General features: G+C 38.6%; 1 long non-coding RNA gene across 1 annotated transcript; it reads left to right on the top strand.

Moving 5' to 3' along the window:
• The first annotated feature begins 564 nt into the window (after positions 1-564).
• On the top strand, positions 565-15,391 carry LOC129349683 (uncharacterized). Its single transcript, XR_008602782.1, has 3 exons — positions 565-902; positions 2,111-2,306; positions 10,100-15,391. It is a non-coding gene; the product is annotated as an uncharacterized LOC129349683 (long non-coding RNA).
• Positions 15,392-15,634: the final 243 nt, after the last annotated feature.

Genomic DNA, 15,634 nt, shown 5'->3' on the forward strand with positions numbered 1-15,634 from the left:
AAAATGAAACTGTAGAATTGTAGAAATGAAGAAGAAACTCAATGAACTTAAAAAGGTAAATTTAGAGCAAATCTCTTCGTCACCATAGTCTGAGTGACAAGTTGATTCAACTCAATAGTTTACATTTATTGAACTCGTTTTCTTAAGTTCAATGAATTTACTTCAACTAGTTGTACATTTTCACAAATGAACAATCAACCTAAGTGCAGTTAATTTACACGTTACAGGCAGCAGGAGAACTTAAACTGAGTGAATTTGTTTATATATTAACTTTATTTAGTTTATTGTACAGTGCGGCACAAAAAAAATCTTTAAGCTTCACCAATGTCTTTATAATTTTTAAATTTTTTTCAATTTTTCTTATTTTCAGTTTTTAAGTGGTTGCTCTACAATACAACCCTACAATGTAGTTTCAGGCTACCGCGCCCCCAAAACACGCGCATACACACTCGGTTGGACAGTCTCTGATTGGCTGTCAGCAACTTACCGTCCGTGTGACGTCAGCCAAAGGAGGAGGAAGCGTTGAGGGGAAAAAAGGTAGCGAGGAGGTGAGAGGAGACCACTGGAGTCTCTGTCAGGGGACGCACCGCAGCCTCAGGACCGCCTGGACCACGTCTGGACGAGGGTCGTTTGTGCGACCGACCGTCCCTCATGTCGGGGAACGGCGGCAGGACCCGGGAGCCTCCTGATCACGGATACAAACACACAGCCCACGGGGGATCTGATATCCGTCCACAGCCCGCCGTGCAGATGGGATTTATCGATCTGATCCACGCGCTCACCTGTTTGTCTGCACACAGACTCATGCACATCTGGAGCCCCACTGATGCTGCGTCCCTCGTTTTGCCACATGTGGATGTTTTAAGTCTCCATGCAGGAGGAGGAATCCTCCACGATCACAGGTGAGTGTTTTGGTGATTACTTTCCACACATCAGAGCTGCTCATATGATCTACAGACGTGTTTAAATGGATGCGTCTCATGCTCGGACTGCAGATGGTCTGATACTAGAAATATTCAGGATTCTGGACATATAGGCATTCACTGAAGCGTGATTTTTTCAAGTCTTATCTTTTTAACATTTTCATTGTCAAACCCACAGCAACAATGTCTACTTAACATCAGGACAAGCAGATTTCTCTTATTAAAATGAAGGAAGTCTACCATGGTTTAACCTAATTGACAACGTTAGGATATTTGTTGTGAGTATGAAGCTGTGGATGTGCAGGCCTGTTCTGTGCACATCATGGAGTATTTGTCACCACAGTGTGACGTTTAATATTTATCCTGCTTGTTGAAAATTTGACTCAGTGTTGACAATACTAAGTCATTCTGAATATCGTAATTTTATTAAAAAACTGTGATAATTGTGGTAATTTTTGTCAGTGTTTTCTATTGGACATGCAAAGAAAGTGACGCACGCCTCGTCAGTGCACCCAATTCCCAATTAAAACAACTGACGTCAGACGCACTGACTAAGAAAAGCGTGAGGTCATCACGAGGTTAATTTCAGTTAAACGTTTAGATTCTCATAAAAATGTGGATGCAAATATGTGACACAGTGACCTTGGATTTTTAAAGTGGATGCTTTTCAGGTGTAACAGGGTCGTCACTGACTAAAGCAACGACAGAATCATAATAAAAATAATAATAGTGATACAGCACAGCATGCAGGTGAAAAAATATTTAGAGTATCATTGTTTTAATTGTGATTCTTCAGCAAAAACTTTACTGCAAGGGCCTTAATGGAACAGCATCAAGACAACTGATTGCAGTGTTAAAATAGTTTTCTTTGCTAAAATGTTACGGGTTTGTTAGAAAAGTATGAGAGGCAGTATAAGACCAAAACTAGCATGTCTAAAAGCTATTATGTGGCAAAATGCAGTATGAACGTGCACATATACAGCAGTTTTATCACCCAGCATCACTTTATGAACTCAAAACGGTTTTGTTGGTCATAGAAAAGGTATGTAAAAAAATTCAAGGATGAGATATTTGATTTTTTTAAAAAATATTTATGTAATAGAAATTGCCAGTTGAAGATGTTTACTGTTAAATTAAAGCTGTATTCAGACATGTGTTAACGGCATCATCATCCTCTATGTTCCCAGGAAGCCTCAGATTTACCTTTTTTGCTGTTCTGAGAAACAACGGAGCCTGTTCCTGTCTTTGGTTATCTAGCTGTATGACTGTTAATCATCCATCATAAAGCTAGATAACCGAAAGTAGGAATGACCTCCAAATCCTCCTCCACGAGGTGAAACCAGAAAAGAAACACCAACTCAGGAGGACATCAAGTCTCTGCAGGTAGGTTGTGACAAAGTAATAGTTTTATTAAATCACTTTAACCTTTTGTTGAAGGTTTTATTTTCACAATTATTAGTCGGCTGTTCAGTTCATAAGTCACGGTAGGTGGAATTCAAATAGCAAGATGAAGAATCTACAATGCTGTATTATAAAAGGAAACACAACCAATGCAGTGATTCCCTTTGAGCATTTTTTTTTTTGTGCCAGTGGAAAGAAAAAAACTCCACATGGACAGTAAGAAACCTCCAACAGATCTAGGCTCAAAAGTAGATTAAAGGAAATACAATGAAAATGATGTTGCTAATCAACTGCTTATTTTTTTTTAAAAAATCCAAAAATGTCAGAATTTGTCCTCTTTTACCGTCTCATTTGTGGCACCTTGCTGATATTCTGATGTGATGGTTTATTAAATATCCTGGAATTTTGAAGTGTTGGTCAGATAAATACATAATACGAGGACATAATCTTAATCTTTGCTGATCTAAATTAAATAAAGCCATTAGATTAATGAAATAATCTGATCATTTGCAGCCCTATGAGACAGTTGTTGCTGATCTCTTGTTGAACAGCGATAATTATCATTTATCCCATGTTCAAGTACATTGGAGCCCAGAAACACACAGATTTCTTCAAATAAACTCATTTATTTTTACTAAGAACTTTTCTGAGGAATGTATTTTTCTTCTGTGGACACTGGGAGCCTGTAAATAATTATTTCAACTAATTTGATTCACACTTTCTCTCTTATTAAATATATCTGGAAATTAAAAATCTAAAAAGAGGCCCCTGCTGTATTAATGGGTTCAGATACAGTCAAATGTTCCTGTCCCACACTTTCTTTGGACACAGACTTCAGAAAATCCCCTGGTATCGTTTCATTGTTTAAATTTATTTGCTGCGGAGTTGTTCCTTCATTAAATCTCTGCTGAAAAAAATCCAAAATGTCACCAAACCAAGTCAAGGTTTATACTGCTTTTATAAAACTCAAAAGCTTTAATTAGCATCATTTGAATCTACTTCTGTTCAATTATAAATTGAATATAAATTCATCTTTTAGTTTGCAAGATTCTTCAAAATGTTATGAAATTCTCATTGTCTTTTACTAAATGGATCAAAACTGTCCCAGACTCCTGATACGTTTTACCCTAATGTTGAAAATGATGCAAAGTGAGCAACTGAAAATAGTGTGACTCCATAAGACGTGAAGCTTTACATGAATTCCCCTCAGCAGAATGCACACCTTGAACACAAAAGCATGAAATAGTCTGAATGTTTCCTCTTATCAGTCCCAAAAATCCCCAATACCAAAATTGTCAAACTGCGGGCAAGAATGAACATGTGCACAAAAATATCCTTTTGTTTATGTTAAGGTTATTTTTTATTTTCACAATCACTATCAAGGTGGTATCTTCATCTCTGAATGAAAGGGATTCCTATAATTAAAGCATGAACAGATATATATGAAGGATTGTTGGAGCTCAGCCTCTGTCACACCACATTGTTTCTTGAGTCTCCCTTCTGCCTTAAAACCAGTTGTGTTGGCGCAAAGCAGAACCACGTTAATTGTTCCATCATTAGCCGTCTATCAGACCTTAATCAAGCCTTCCTGTCTTTAATTTCCTCTCTGCTGTGATCTCGCCGTGGCTGCTGGAGATGTAGGTGATTACTGAGGTCACATTTCTGTGGCCTTTAGAAGGTCATCCGGCAACTCACTGTACGTTTAACTGCTGCTGTAATTGAACAGACAGAGAAGAAGTCATCGATTCACTGGTTGACGATCTCGTGACATTTGATTGTGTTGAAGCTGCTGGTTCTTACACCTGACTCTCTCTGATCCCACAAATGTCACAAGTGGAACAAGGGAAAAAAAATCTTTCAAGTTTAAGGAAAAGAATGCATGAGTAATATTCTGTTGCTACAGTGAAAATAAAACTTTATACCCTGATTCGATAAAAGTAAATGTAGGGAACCAGATTATGGTAAGCATGAAACATAAAAAAAAAATTCTCTTGGCATTAGATAATTAAAACTTTCTTATGCTTAACTCCATCTATACTGAGTATAACCAGACAGCTAATCAACTATGAGATGCATTTCAAATGATTTTGTATATTGTTTCTGTTTATTTATTACTCTTAAAGCTGATCTCTCTGTTAAATTGTAGAAAATATTGCTAGACTTGCAGAAATGACCAGATATAATCATTTCAAATATAGTAAAGGAATAACTGCTGGTTGAGAACTGGTGGATAATTAGAGGCCTTTTATTTTCTAAACCTGCTCAGGTAAAATATTATGGGCCATCAGTACATGTTCACTGATTAAATATTTCTCTGTTAAATTTTATTTTAGGTGTAATGGGCAAAGATACATAAATGTGTCCTCTGAATAATGAAGATGTTTTATACAGCGTTTTTATTAAACTGATGGGATTAGAAACAGTGGTGGAAACAGTGATGGACATCTTAGTTCATTAATTTAAAAAAAAATGCAAAAATCACTATGTCAGCTGAAGACTGGAGATTTATATGTTAAAATTATCAGTAAATTGGCCCTTTTAAATAAGAAAAAAACGACACGTAAAGGGCTAATTATCGCACATTTACAGAAAAAATACAAACCTTCATTCAAACACCACGTCTGTTTCTTCTCTATTTCTTTTTTTAATGAACATTACATTTTGTGTGGTGCAGATTAAAAACAACGTGTTTCGTTTTGCTTTCAGTTTAGAGATGCTTTCGAGTGTTTCTGTCCTTCCGTCGTGATGTGACACTGAAGTGAGTTTTAATGGATGAATATGAGGTCTTATTAACATAGCGGCTTTTACCGTAGCTCAGCCTGCAGATCAACATGATAGTCAGCGTTTATTTTAAAAACTAGATCATTTTACCTGCGGTTCCAGGTCACTTCCTTCCAGCCGGTGTGTTTCTCGGCAGCATCAGAGCCAGTGGCCTCACACTGAGCAGCGCTGCTTGGACTAAATGTTTACCGACATGTGCGCTCTCTGTTGGTCTCGATCCAAGAGCAGCCGAGAAACACCCAGAGCTCCACAACGGTGTAAAATAAAGGAAACGATCCCGCAATGAATTGGACGCTGACAGGCTCCGCATATTAACATAATTACAGCGAAAGTGGGAGCAGAGACAGCAGGCCTGTTTAAAGGCGCAGCAGCAGCACGTCCTCTACTGTACCAGCGTCTGGAGGAGAGAAATAAAATACCAAGGAAATCCATCTTGTTTTTCCAATTTATAGGAATTAAGATTAATTCTATCGTCAGTAAACATTTCTATAAAGATGCAGTATGTATATCATTCTAGTTTATCCTTAACTGTAACCTATAATATCTTTAGAAATGCTGTGTCCAGACGCCTATTTGACAGCACGACTGAAAAAAAACTAACTGTAGTCACATATATGCCTATGAAAATACCCATCATAGGACAGGGTTTTAGAGATCCTTAAGTCATGAGAGTACATCTGTACTGTGCTACCCACTGTTCAGGTTGTTACCAGTAAAATTTATTTTTTTTTCTCCATAATGCTGTCATTTAAAATTCAGCAAATAAAATACTGAATCTTTTATTACCGAGTTCAAAGTAGCTCAACGTGTCTTGCAAATTGCCAGAAGAACCCACCAAGTGTACAGTTTTTATTGTAAAAGATAAACCCCTCCTCTCCCTGCAAAAGCTTCACCTAATCATCTTCAATAAGGCCCTGCTGTAAGCATTTCTCCCTATTTCAGAATATTCAACCAATGTACAAAGTGGCTGTTAATAATAATAATAATAATAATAATAATAATAATAATAATAATAATAATAATAATAATAATAATAATAATAATAATAATAATAATAATAATAGGTCACTGGTTTTAATATTAATTAAAAAATTTTCGTAAACCTCTCAAGCAGTTAACTGGTTCTCTTCCACTTGCTCTCTTGTGCTTTATGTAAAGGTTGATGTTTTGGTTTTATTGTAAAATAAAAGGGGAACTGTTCCTTTATTAGAAACCAGCCTGTAATTAGACATGCAGCTTGGGGGAGGGGTCAGTGAGAAGCTGGCTGATTATAGGGACTCATGCACCAAAATACCCAGAGAATGTGTGTGAATCACCTATATTGGCCTTTTAATAAAAGCTGTCAATATCTATTCGAAATACTCTGCGTTAATGGATATTTGAATCATAGATACTGAATAAATGTAATATATATAATGTATTTGTATTGGTTCCATAAACCAGTTAAACCTCTGGAAGGCCAGGAGGTATGAGAGACTTTCTAATTCTATTTTTTTTAAAATCTCCAAACTATATCTAACTCTAACAATATATAACATAAATTGATTTTGATAAAAAAAACACTTGATTTAGGTCATATATACAAGCCATCAATGAACAAACTCAAACTGACCTACACTTACATACACCTCTACACATAGCAAGTATTATTTTTTCAGAGTCTGCAGTCTGGCTGTGTGCAGCTGCAGGAGACCTGTTGGCCTGTTGGTAAACAGTAGCCTGGGTCCACATTATAATTCTGATCCTGGCTTCTCTCCACAATAGCTGCTTTGTGAAAGGAGCACTTGACAAAGGTCCACCACTGCTTTTCCCAACATTGTATATGTGAGCGGCTGCTGCAGTAAACCCTGAGCAATGAGGTGGGAACAACAGTCCAGACCAGACAGTGGCAGATGCCTGCATTAGCACAGCAGCCATAAGAGTGTCTCCTGGAGAAGTTGTCCCATTGTCTTCCTGCCTCTTTATGTCTGCCATTGACTCTCACAGTCAGCGTATTGATGCCTTGTCTCATTTAGGAGCTAATGTTAATGACAAAGAATGAGACCATTGTTTCAAATATGCATCCTGCTCAAATCATTTTACGTGAGAGAGCTCATTTTCCCACACAATTCTTCAGTCTGCATAGATGCAGCCTGCGTATCCTGTAGTTTGGTTTTAGTCTGTCTTTAGCAGCACACGTGTAACATCATTTTCCAAAGCATTTTCTTTTACACTGATGCTGCTGTGTTATTTTCCCTCTTAAATCTGCACCAGTTACATAGAAGATCAAGAAAAACAGAACAAAAAGCTGAGACATTTTAAAATTCCTCTGTAAATGGGTGGCAATGACAAAAATGCAGCATCACCTTCAATAGAGCAAAACACAAAGAGACAAATGAAAAATGATTGAAGTCTGATTATGAGGGAGGTTGGTTGAGGTGCAAGGAGAATTTATGAGAGAGTTGGCGCATTCAGCGTTTCGTCACCGGTTTGGATGATCAGCTTTGCCGTCATGTGTCATCAACAGCAGAGTGTTAATAGAGACGGACATTCAAATACAACACATGCACAGATCAGGCTTTGATTAGCTCTGTCTGGATGAGGTGTGGCGACCACAGTGATGGACTGTTGTGAGAGTGATGCTCTTGCTGCAGGATTCTCCTACAGAGGAATGACCCTCCTTCAAACAGGACGGTCTCGTATCTCAGGGCAAGAACCTGTGTAGAGTAATGACGACTGTGGGCTCTCCTGAAGCAGAACATTGTATGTTTTGCGCCCCTGCAGCCCCCTTTCCCTCCACAAGGACACCGCAGCTGCGATCCTGTCTTAATCTGGGGATAAACACGATTATCCTGCTATGGCTTGTTCTTGGCTTTGTAACGGCGACAGGGGACCTTTCACAGCTCCCTTTTTCCCATGGCCGAGTGGGTCTGAGCAGCTAAGACCCCCGATGTGGACCAGTCGCCATTCATCAGCTTTCGCCTGAAGCAAACAAGCACGTAACACCGACCCGAAGGCAACTCGACACTAAACGATAAAAATATTAGCCTGAGCTGCAGCTCCTCACCGTCTGTAACAGAGAAGATCTTGATGTGATGTGGTCTCTTTACCTTCTGGGTGTAGAGAAATCATTTTTATCGTCACTTTGATTACTTATTTGTATTAGTGTTTATTTTATTGTGACATTTGTATTATTGCTTGTTATATTTTTACTTTAATGGTGAAATAATTTATAGTGCTATAATTGAAATGTAGTTGTTTTGTTGTTTAAAGATCAATTTAAAGTAAGTTTTCTGGGGATCTGACCTTTACAAAAAGAGCTTAACATAAGCTTTTGTCTTTTGTCAAACTGTTTCCTGAGTAAAAAATGAGCTTTCACAATCTTATTATTAAAATTACCTCATCTTCGTAAACTCATATTAAACATTTGTTCATCCATGATTTGCAAAGTAGATTTTTAAGAACTTCAGAACATATAATTCATTCTAGTAAATCATGATGCAAAATTTCAGACAAGAATTGATTTCCATACTCTCCCGCCTGTCGTTCAGACTGTCAGTCAAGTTCAAGTTCACAAGGGTAGAAACGTCTCGACTCCTCATTCACTCCCGGCGTGCCTCCCCCAAACTCCCTCCATCGCTATGACAGAGGGGCTGTGGCGTTGTTATGGCAGCGGCCTGGTCGGTCCAGCTATGTGCTGGTGAAAAGGACAGCCTGTCAGAGAGAGAGAGAAAATCAGGTTCCCCCCAACAGCTGGGCACAGCCTCCCTCCCTGCAGCCTCCCCCCCTGCAGCCTCCCTCCCTGCAGCCTCCCTCCCTGCAGCCTCCCCCCCTGCAGCCTCCCCCTGCAGCCTCCCTCCCTGCAGCCTCCCTCCCTGCAGCCTCCCCCTGCAGCCTCCCTCCCTGCAGCCTCCCTCCCTGCAGCCTCCCTCCCTGCAGCCTCCCCCTGCAGCCTCCCTCCCTGCAGCCTCCCTCCCTGCAGCCTCCCCCTGCAGCCTCCCCCCCTGCAGCCTCCCCCTGCAGCCTCCCCCTGCAGCCTCCCCCTGCAGCCTCCCTCCTCAGGCCTTTCAAACACCACCCAGACCCTGGGAACACCAAGAATTCCACATTCATCATTCTCACACACACCGTGCACGCCCCTCTCAGCCTTCTTCCACTATTAACCAACTCCTAACTCTGTATGTATCTGCACGTCCATCCATCATTTAACATCACTCTTCACTTACACCTCCAGCCATGTCGCTACCACACACACACACACACACACACACACACACACACACACTTTTTGACCAAGATGATACCCGAGTGTCTTTTTAAACTCAGTCACCCCATGTGTGTGTGTGTGCGTGTGTGTGTGTGTGCATGCGTGTGTGTGTGTGCGTGTGTGTGTGTGTGCATGCGTGTGTGTGTGTGTGTGTGTGTGTGTGTGTGTGTGCGTGTGTGTGTGTGCGTGCGTGTGTGTGCGTGTGTGTGGGAGAAAGAGAGAGATTTTGTTGAGGTCTCATTCAACTTTGAGCTTGAAAGGCTAATCATTTGCATAAACTGCATGCTGTCTGAGGGGTTTTTGGGGGTGGCAGCCATACTGAGAAAAGATATGAGAGAACATGAAAAAAAGAAAGCACAATCCTGCATTGTAGAGCTGCAGGAAGAAAGAGGAGGCTTGAATAAGAGAGAGGGTGAAAATTGGCAGAGAAAGGGCCTTACCATGTCTCCCAGTGGGATTAAATTGTCCGGGAACCTCTCTATATATAATTTGGTGAATCTGGCAGCAGCATGGCTGCAGGGCTGAACTCAGCCTGATCGTACATGCAACGCCTGAATGAACTTAATTTGACAATAGTTACGTATATGCTGAGATGATGCAACCACTTAAAGAAGAGTGAAAATGTCCAGACTCATTCACTACAAGTAGTTTCTTCTAACTTTTGCATATCCATACACAAACAGCAAATGTGTTAAAGTTGAATCACAGCTGATGAGGATTTCTTTTTTTTTTTCTGTCTTTTCTTCAGAAATAGACCATAATGAAACTGGTGCCACAACATGATGTGGAGGATCTTCATATCAGTCTGTTGGATCCAGCAGCCAAAACCTGAAGTCTTGTCTCTGTGCAATGAGACTGAATATAATGAGACAACATTTTGGAAGGTGTTTTGTGTCACTTTATGCAAGATAGACTGAACACAAAGTTACCAGTTCAGCATAAATAAAATATACTCACACTTTGATGCTACAAAACAGCATGTTTAAAGCATTTTTTATTTTGAAAACATCATACAGATTCTTCATTTTTTATGTGTTGTATGTTTAGAAAAAAAACTCAATGCAATTTCTGCAAAATGAGCAAAAGTATAAATGGATTTTTACTGTAATTCCAGTTTATTTGAATTGATTTTTGCCCCAAATGGTTTTTGCCACATTGTTATTGTCTTTTTGTTTTGAATTTTATCAATGTATGAATGATTTGTCTGCAAATTACACTGATAATCATTTTGTATGAACATTTTAAGAAGATAATGTTGAAAGGTACTTATTTGTTGAAATTATTCAAATCTTATTTGAGATTATTGAAGGAAGGTGATTGAAATGTATTTGTTCTTTACTCAATAAAATGATCCAGAAATGTGATGACTGTGTCTTCATTCACTTTGCTGAAACAGTTCATAAAGAATAACGTCCATCAGCACCTTGGACAGCGGCCGCTCACTGAAAACATCAGGTGCATGTTTTGATTCAAAAACTGATGTTGACAGATGGTAGACGAAAATGTTGGTTAACCTCGACAATAGCGTGAATGCATCTTTTTTTCACAAAAGCTTGTTTTTGGGCAAAAAGTTCTACCGTGTTCCTGTAACAGTTTAGTTAGTTTCGAACCCTGAGTCCCTTGACTAATTGTTGTGTGCAAACTTTGTTTTAAAAAATATATTTGTAGGACTATAATGAAAAAGTACAGCAACTGGAAAATGTCAACTGTCAGACACAAAAATAACATAGTGTCATAACAGCAGTAAGACTGAATCCACTCTCACTGTTTGTGCTGGCATGTAGCTATTTTTACTCATTTCTATCATGCAATCTAACCAGACATGAAATACATGTTGGAGCTTTAATCTCAAATGAAAGTGTTGTAAACCAACAGTAAACCAAATGTAATTTTGTGGACTTTCTGTTGCCATTTGGTTGTTTTACAGGAGCTTAAACTGCCTCAGGTCCAGAGAGCATTAGTCTGCTGCTGGACAGAGTCTTGACCTTTCACTCTCTTGGGACACAACTTGATCCGACACAAGACCGCAGACACGCGTGCAGGCTTTTCTTCTGATGACCCCTCAGACTGTGTGACAAGCAACGTTTTTGTTGTTTCATTCTCTTCTATTCGGTTTCCACTGCTGCTCTAATGTCAAACACCAAGATAAACCTCGTGTTAAACCTATATTTATACTATAGTCTCTCAAAGAAAGAAAGAAAGAAAGAAAGAAAAAGAAATCAAGCAATCAGTGAGTGAGAAAAGTTTGTCCTTAGGGTATATTAAGACAGTGAAAGGTCAAAGTTCAGCTAAGGTGACAAATTCAAGGTCAAAAACCAATGAGTAGAACACGACTAATGCAGATGTTTGCATACAGCCGCACTGTTTGCTGCAATTAAGCAAATTAAATTGTAATCCAGCCATGCTCTGTGGCATGTAGAAAAATGCTCAGCAGACCCACTTGATTCTGATTTTCTGTAAGGGTTCAGTGTTGCGGCACAGATGGCAGGAGCTTCAGTCACAGGGACTGGTCAACTTGTTAGTGTTTCAATAGTAACAGGGTCTAATATCACCTCTGCATTTAGATTTATGAGCGAGTTCATCTGTAACTATGGTTGAAAATTGTGGGTGACACATTTGATGATAGCGATGCTTGTACATTAGTGTGATTTGTAAGAATAAACAGAAGAGTAATTCTTCCTCTGGTGACAGCAAATGTCAGTGTATGATGTGATCCAACTGTCAGTAGGAACAGTCAATCAACAATTACATAGAGAGGAATAATAAGTTAGTAGATCTGCAGTGAACACATCGTTCCAAAGATGAATGTGCATGTGAAAGTTAAGTAGTACAGAAACCGCAGGCACTGCTCTACAGAGATGTGGAAAGAATGGTCAGATGAGTAATCCTTTGCTTTTTTTTTTGATGGATAAGTGAGAACACCAAGAGAGCAGTACATTCCTGAATTCTCTTCACTGAGGGGATCCAGTGGCTCTGTTTTACTGTGGGGGCATTTTGCTGATATGACTTGGGTCCACTTGTCTCCTTAGAGGGAAAGTTCACTGAAAATTCATCCAAAGTTTCTCTTAGTGATCACCTTTTTCACACCACATTTCTCTTCCAGGACGACAGTGACCCCAATCCGTAGGACCAGACTGAATGGTTTGGTGAAAGTGATGTGAATAATATGATTTGGCTTTTCTGGCATCAAAATACCAAATGTGGGAAAAGCTTGTGGAAGAATGGTGCTCATCCCTCCAGAGTTACAGACTCACTGCCAAGATGCATTGAAGCTGCTGTGGTGGAATGTCACAGTCACTGTACGAAGACAATTTATAGTTTTTCCTTTAATTTGTCATCTGTCTGTTTACATATACATGTATTAAATATCAGAATTCCTTAAAAAACAGCATTTGGTTTTGGAGAGGGTCTAGCATTCTTGATCATGTTCCTGTCCTAATGTGACATTATCTCCAAACAAAAGTCCTCAGAAATGATTTTTTTTTTTGTGTTGTGTTATTGCCCATGGTTTTCAGCTGACTGCATACTTGTAGCTATAGCATAAAGTATACTATCACTGTTTTAGTTTTCATTTTTCTGCAAAATTTGAGTATTAATGTCTGATTTATCACTGCTACATCTTAAAAATCTGAATTTTAGTTTCAAGGCAGCATTGCATATAATCAGTGGATAATAAAGACGCTTGTAGAGGCATTTATGAACAGAATAATAGGTTTTCTTTGCACAATAAGTGTAAGTGCTGTATGTGAATCTGTCAGGCAGAGGTGACCAGAGGACGAGCTGCTGGCTTTATCTGTTTTTTCTCATGGTGCTTAACATGAATTCACTCAGTAATTCTGCTTAAATCTCCTACATGTAAACAGATAGATGTCTGTTGTGTTAATAGTCACTAGAAGTCATATTACTCACCAAAGCTGAGAAAGTAATTTTGAGGCTGCAGTGTAGACTCACACTTCACGCCTTAGGATCATGACATCCCATTCATTTAACAGCTCTAAACTAAAATCTGGATGATAGGTGACATTTTCCATGAGACAGGACTGAATTTATGTGCTTGTCAGAGCTGTCACTGTGTAGCATTGCATTAGAAAACACATACATTCAATTCGGCATGCAGGAAGTGAGACGTTTAGGGTGAACTCAGACGTCGCTGCTCTACCTCATGAATGACGAGTAGGCAGCTGTAGACCAGGCTTGAGACTGTGGAGGGCTGCAGATGATTGTCCAGTCATTTATATCTTCCAACTGAGTGAGCTTTAGGTCTTGTTCACTGCGTTTGCATAAGAATAGAATCAGGTCCTGTGAACTTCCCCAACCTATTGACCCAGCTCCCCAGACATGAATAGCTCTGCTTTGAGGCTCCCCAGCCTCTCAAACAGGCTTTAACCATGCTTTAAGTCCCAATCATGGTAATTTAATATATCTTAAGCCCCTGGCTGTTTTGCTGGAGTCCCTCTACAGTTTGTTTTAGGCATTCTCTGCTTCTCACCTCATCAGCGCTACTCAGCGCCACATTTAAGGGGCTGCTGTGGCACTACAAGTTCCTTTGTAGCAGCCAAATAAGCCCGAGTTTCACATAATTAGAAAAAGTTTTTCCTATTCTTTTTCAGTCTTTTGATTTGAAAGAAAGAAGGAAACCTCACCAAGGTTAGCTAGATGAAGAACAACATGGTGAAACAGTCGGTCTATTCATCAGTGAACAGTGATCACATTATAATTTGAGTAACATAAATTTATTTATATCATGTCATGTCCTTTGAAGGGAAGCTCAGAAAAAACATTTGAAAATGCTGATATAGATAATCCCATGTGAGGTAGAGTCTCATTTATATCTGTAGGTCACAATAAATGTTTAAAAAGAAATATTTTTGAAATATGTAATATTTGTATTTATAAATCAAGAGCACATTCAAGTAGACTGCATTATAGTCATATTTTTTCTGTTTTTCCTGCTGTATTGTATAGTGATGTTGATATTTTTTTTCATTTTGAATTATTATTTTGACTTAACATCACTTAGAATATGTACATTTTTCATAGTTTCATAATTTTTCGACTGTTTTGGGTTCCTGGTAGTCTTATTATTTGATTTTGTTGGCCAAATAATAAGTCACGCAAATAGCAGAAACTGCGCAGATAAAAGGGCACAATATATGTCCATATAATGATCAAAGTAGGCCTTGCAACAACACAGAGCTGCTTGTACTGCCCAGGATTATTAAAGAAGGTATTCAGGGCTCCACAAATACCCAAGAGCTTCTAATAACATGGAAAGAACAGGCCTAAATATATATTTAAGACACTTACAATGGTGGAATTTGTAACTTTTGCACAGAAAATGACTATTTCCCTTCTTTTCTGTTGCTTTTGTACAAGCAGCCTACATGAGTCTCTGGAACTGATAATTAAACTAAATGCATGTCTGGACTTGCAACATGACAGTGGATGAGCCACATGCCTGCTAATTGGATTGTAAATTAAAATGCCATTTCATTGACTCATTGTTTACTGAGACAGACAATAAAAGTCTGTTCAAAAAATGTAAGTGGGCTCCTGGTACCTATTAAAACTTCATGAAAGCTGCAATGGAATTTAGAAACAAAAGACTTTTTAAGAATGCCTTCAATAAACAGTGAGGAGCCCATTTTGTTTCAGTTTATTGTTTTATATAGAACATTGTACAGTATGTGATTGTACAGTATCCGGGAATCTCTTTATTCATGAAGATATCTGTTCTATTCAAAGTGCCTCAAGTTGTGGACATTTACACTTGAAATGTAATGTTTCGTTGTCAGCTGAACCTCTTCATGGCTTTTATCTTGTTATCTAACAAACAGGCAGGAAAATGTTTTTTTTCTTTCATTTGTGTTACTATATCCCAATTAGAAATATGCAAGAAAAATGCACCTTAAAAGGTTCCAATAGGCCCATATATTTAGAATACCAGAAAATTATCACTAGTTTTAAACTTAACATGCTGTGTATGTGAAAATTTGACATTAATAAAATGATTTTCTACAGTATTTGTAGATGTGAGGAACAGCGGCTTCTCTTGTTTTTTGTTGTTGTTTTTTGTTGATATATTCAGACTTAAAGGCAAATTTATTCAACTAGTTTCACAAAGATTGACTGTTATTCAATGTTTCTCGAGAATCATTAAATTATTACGTAAGCCTATGATGTTTTAATCCATGAAATGTGTTTTTTCGTCTCCTGTAACTGTCCTAATTTGAAATGTTAATTTTTTAAAGAAAGCTACTGCATAGATGGTAATTTCTTTAGT

This window comes from Amphiprion ocellaris, chromosome 1 (genome assembly GCF_022539595.1).
Source record: "Amphiprion ocellaris isolate individual 3 ecotype Okinawa chromosome 1, ASM2253959v1, whole genome shotgun sequence".
Classification (NCBI taxonomy): Eukaryota; Metazoa; Chordata; class Actinopteri; family Pomacentridae; genus Amphiprion; species Amphiprion ocellaris.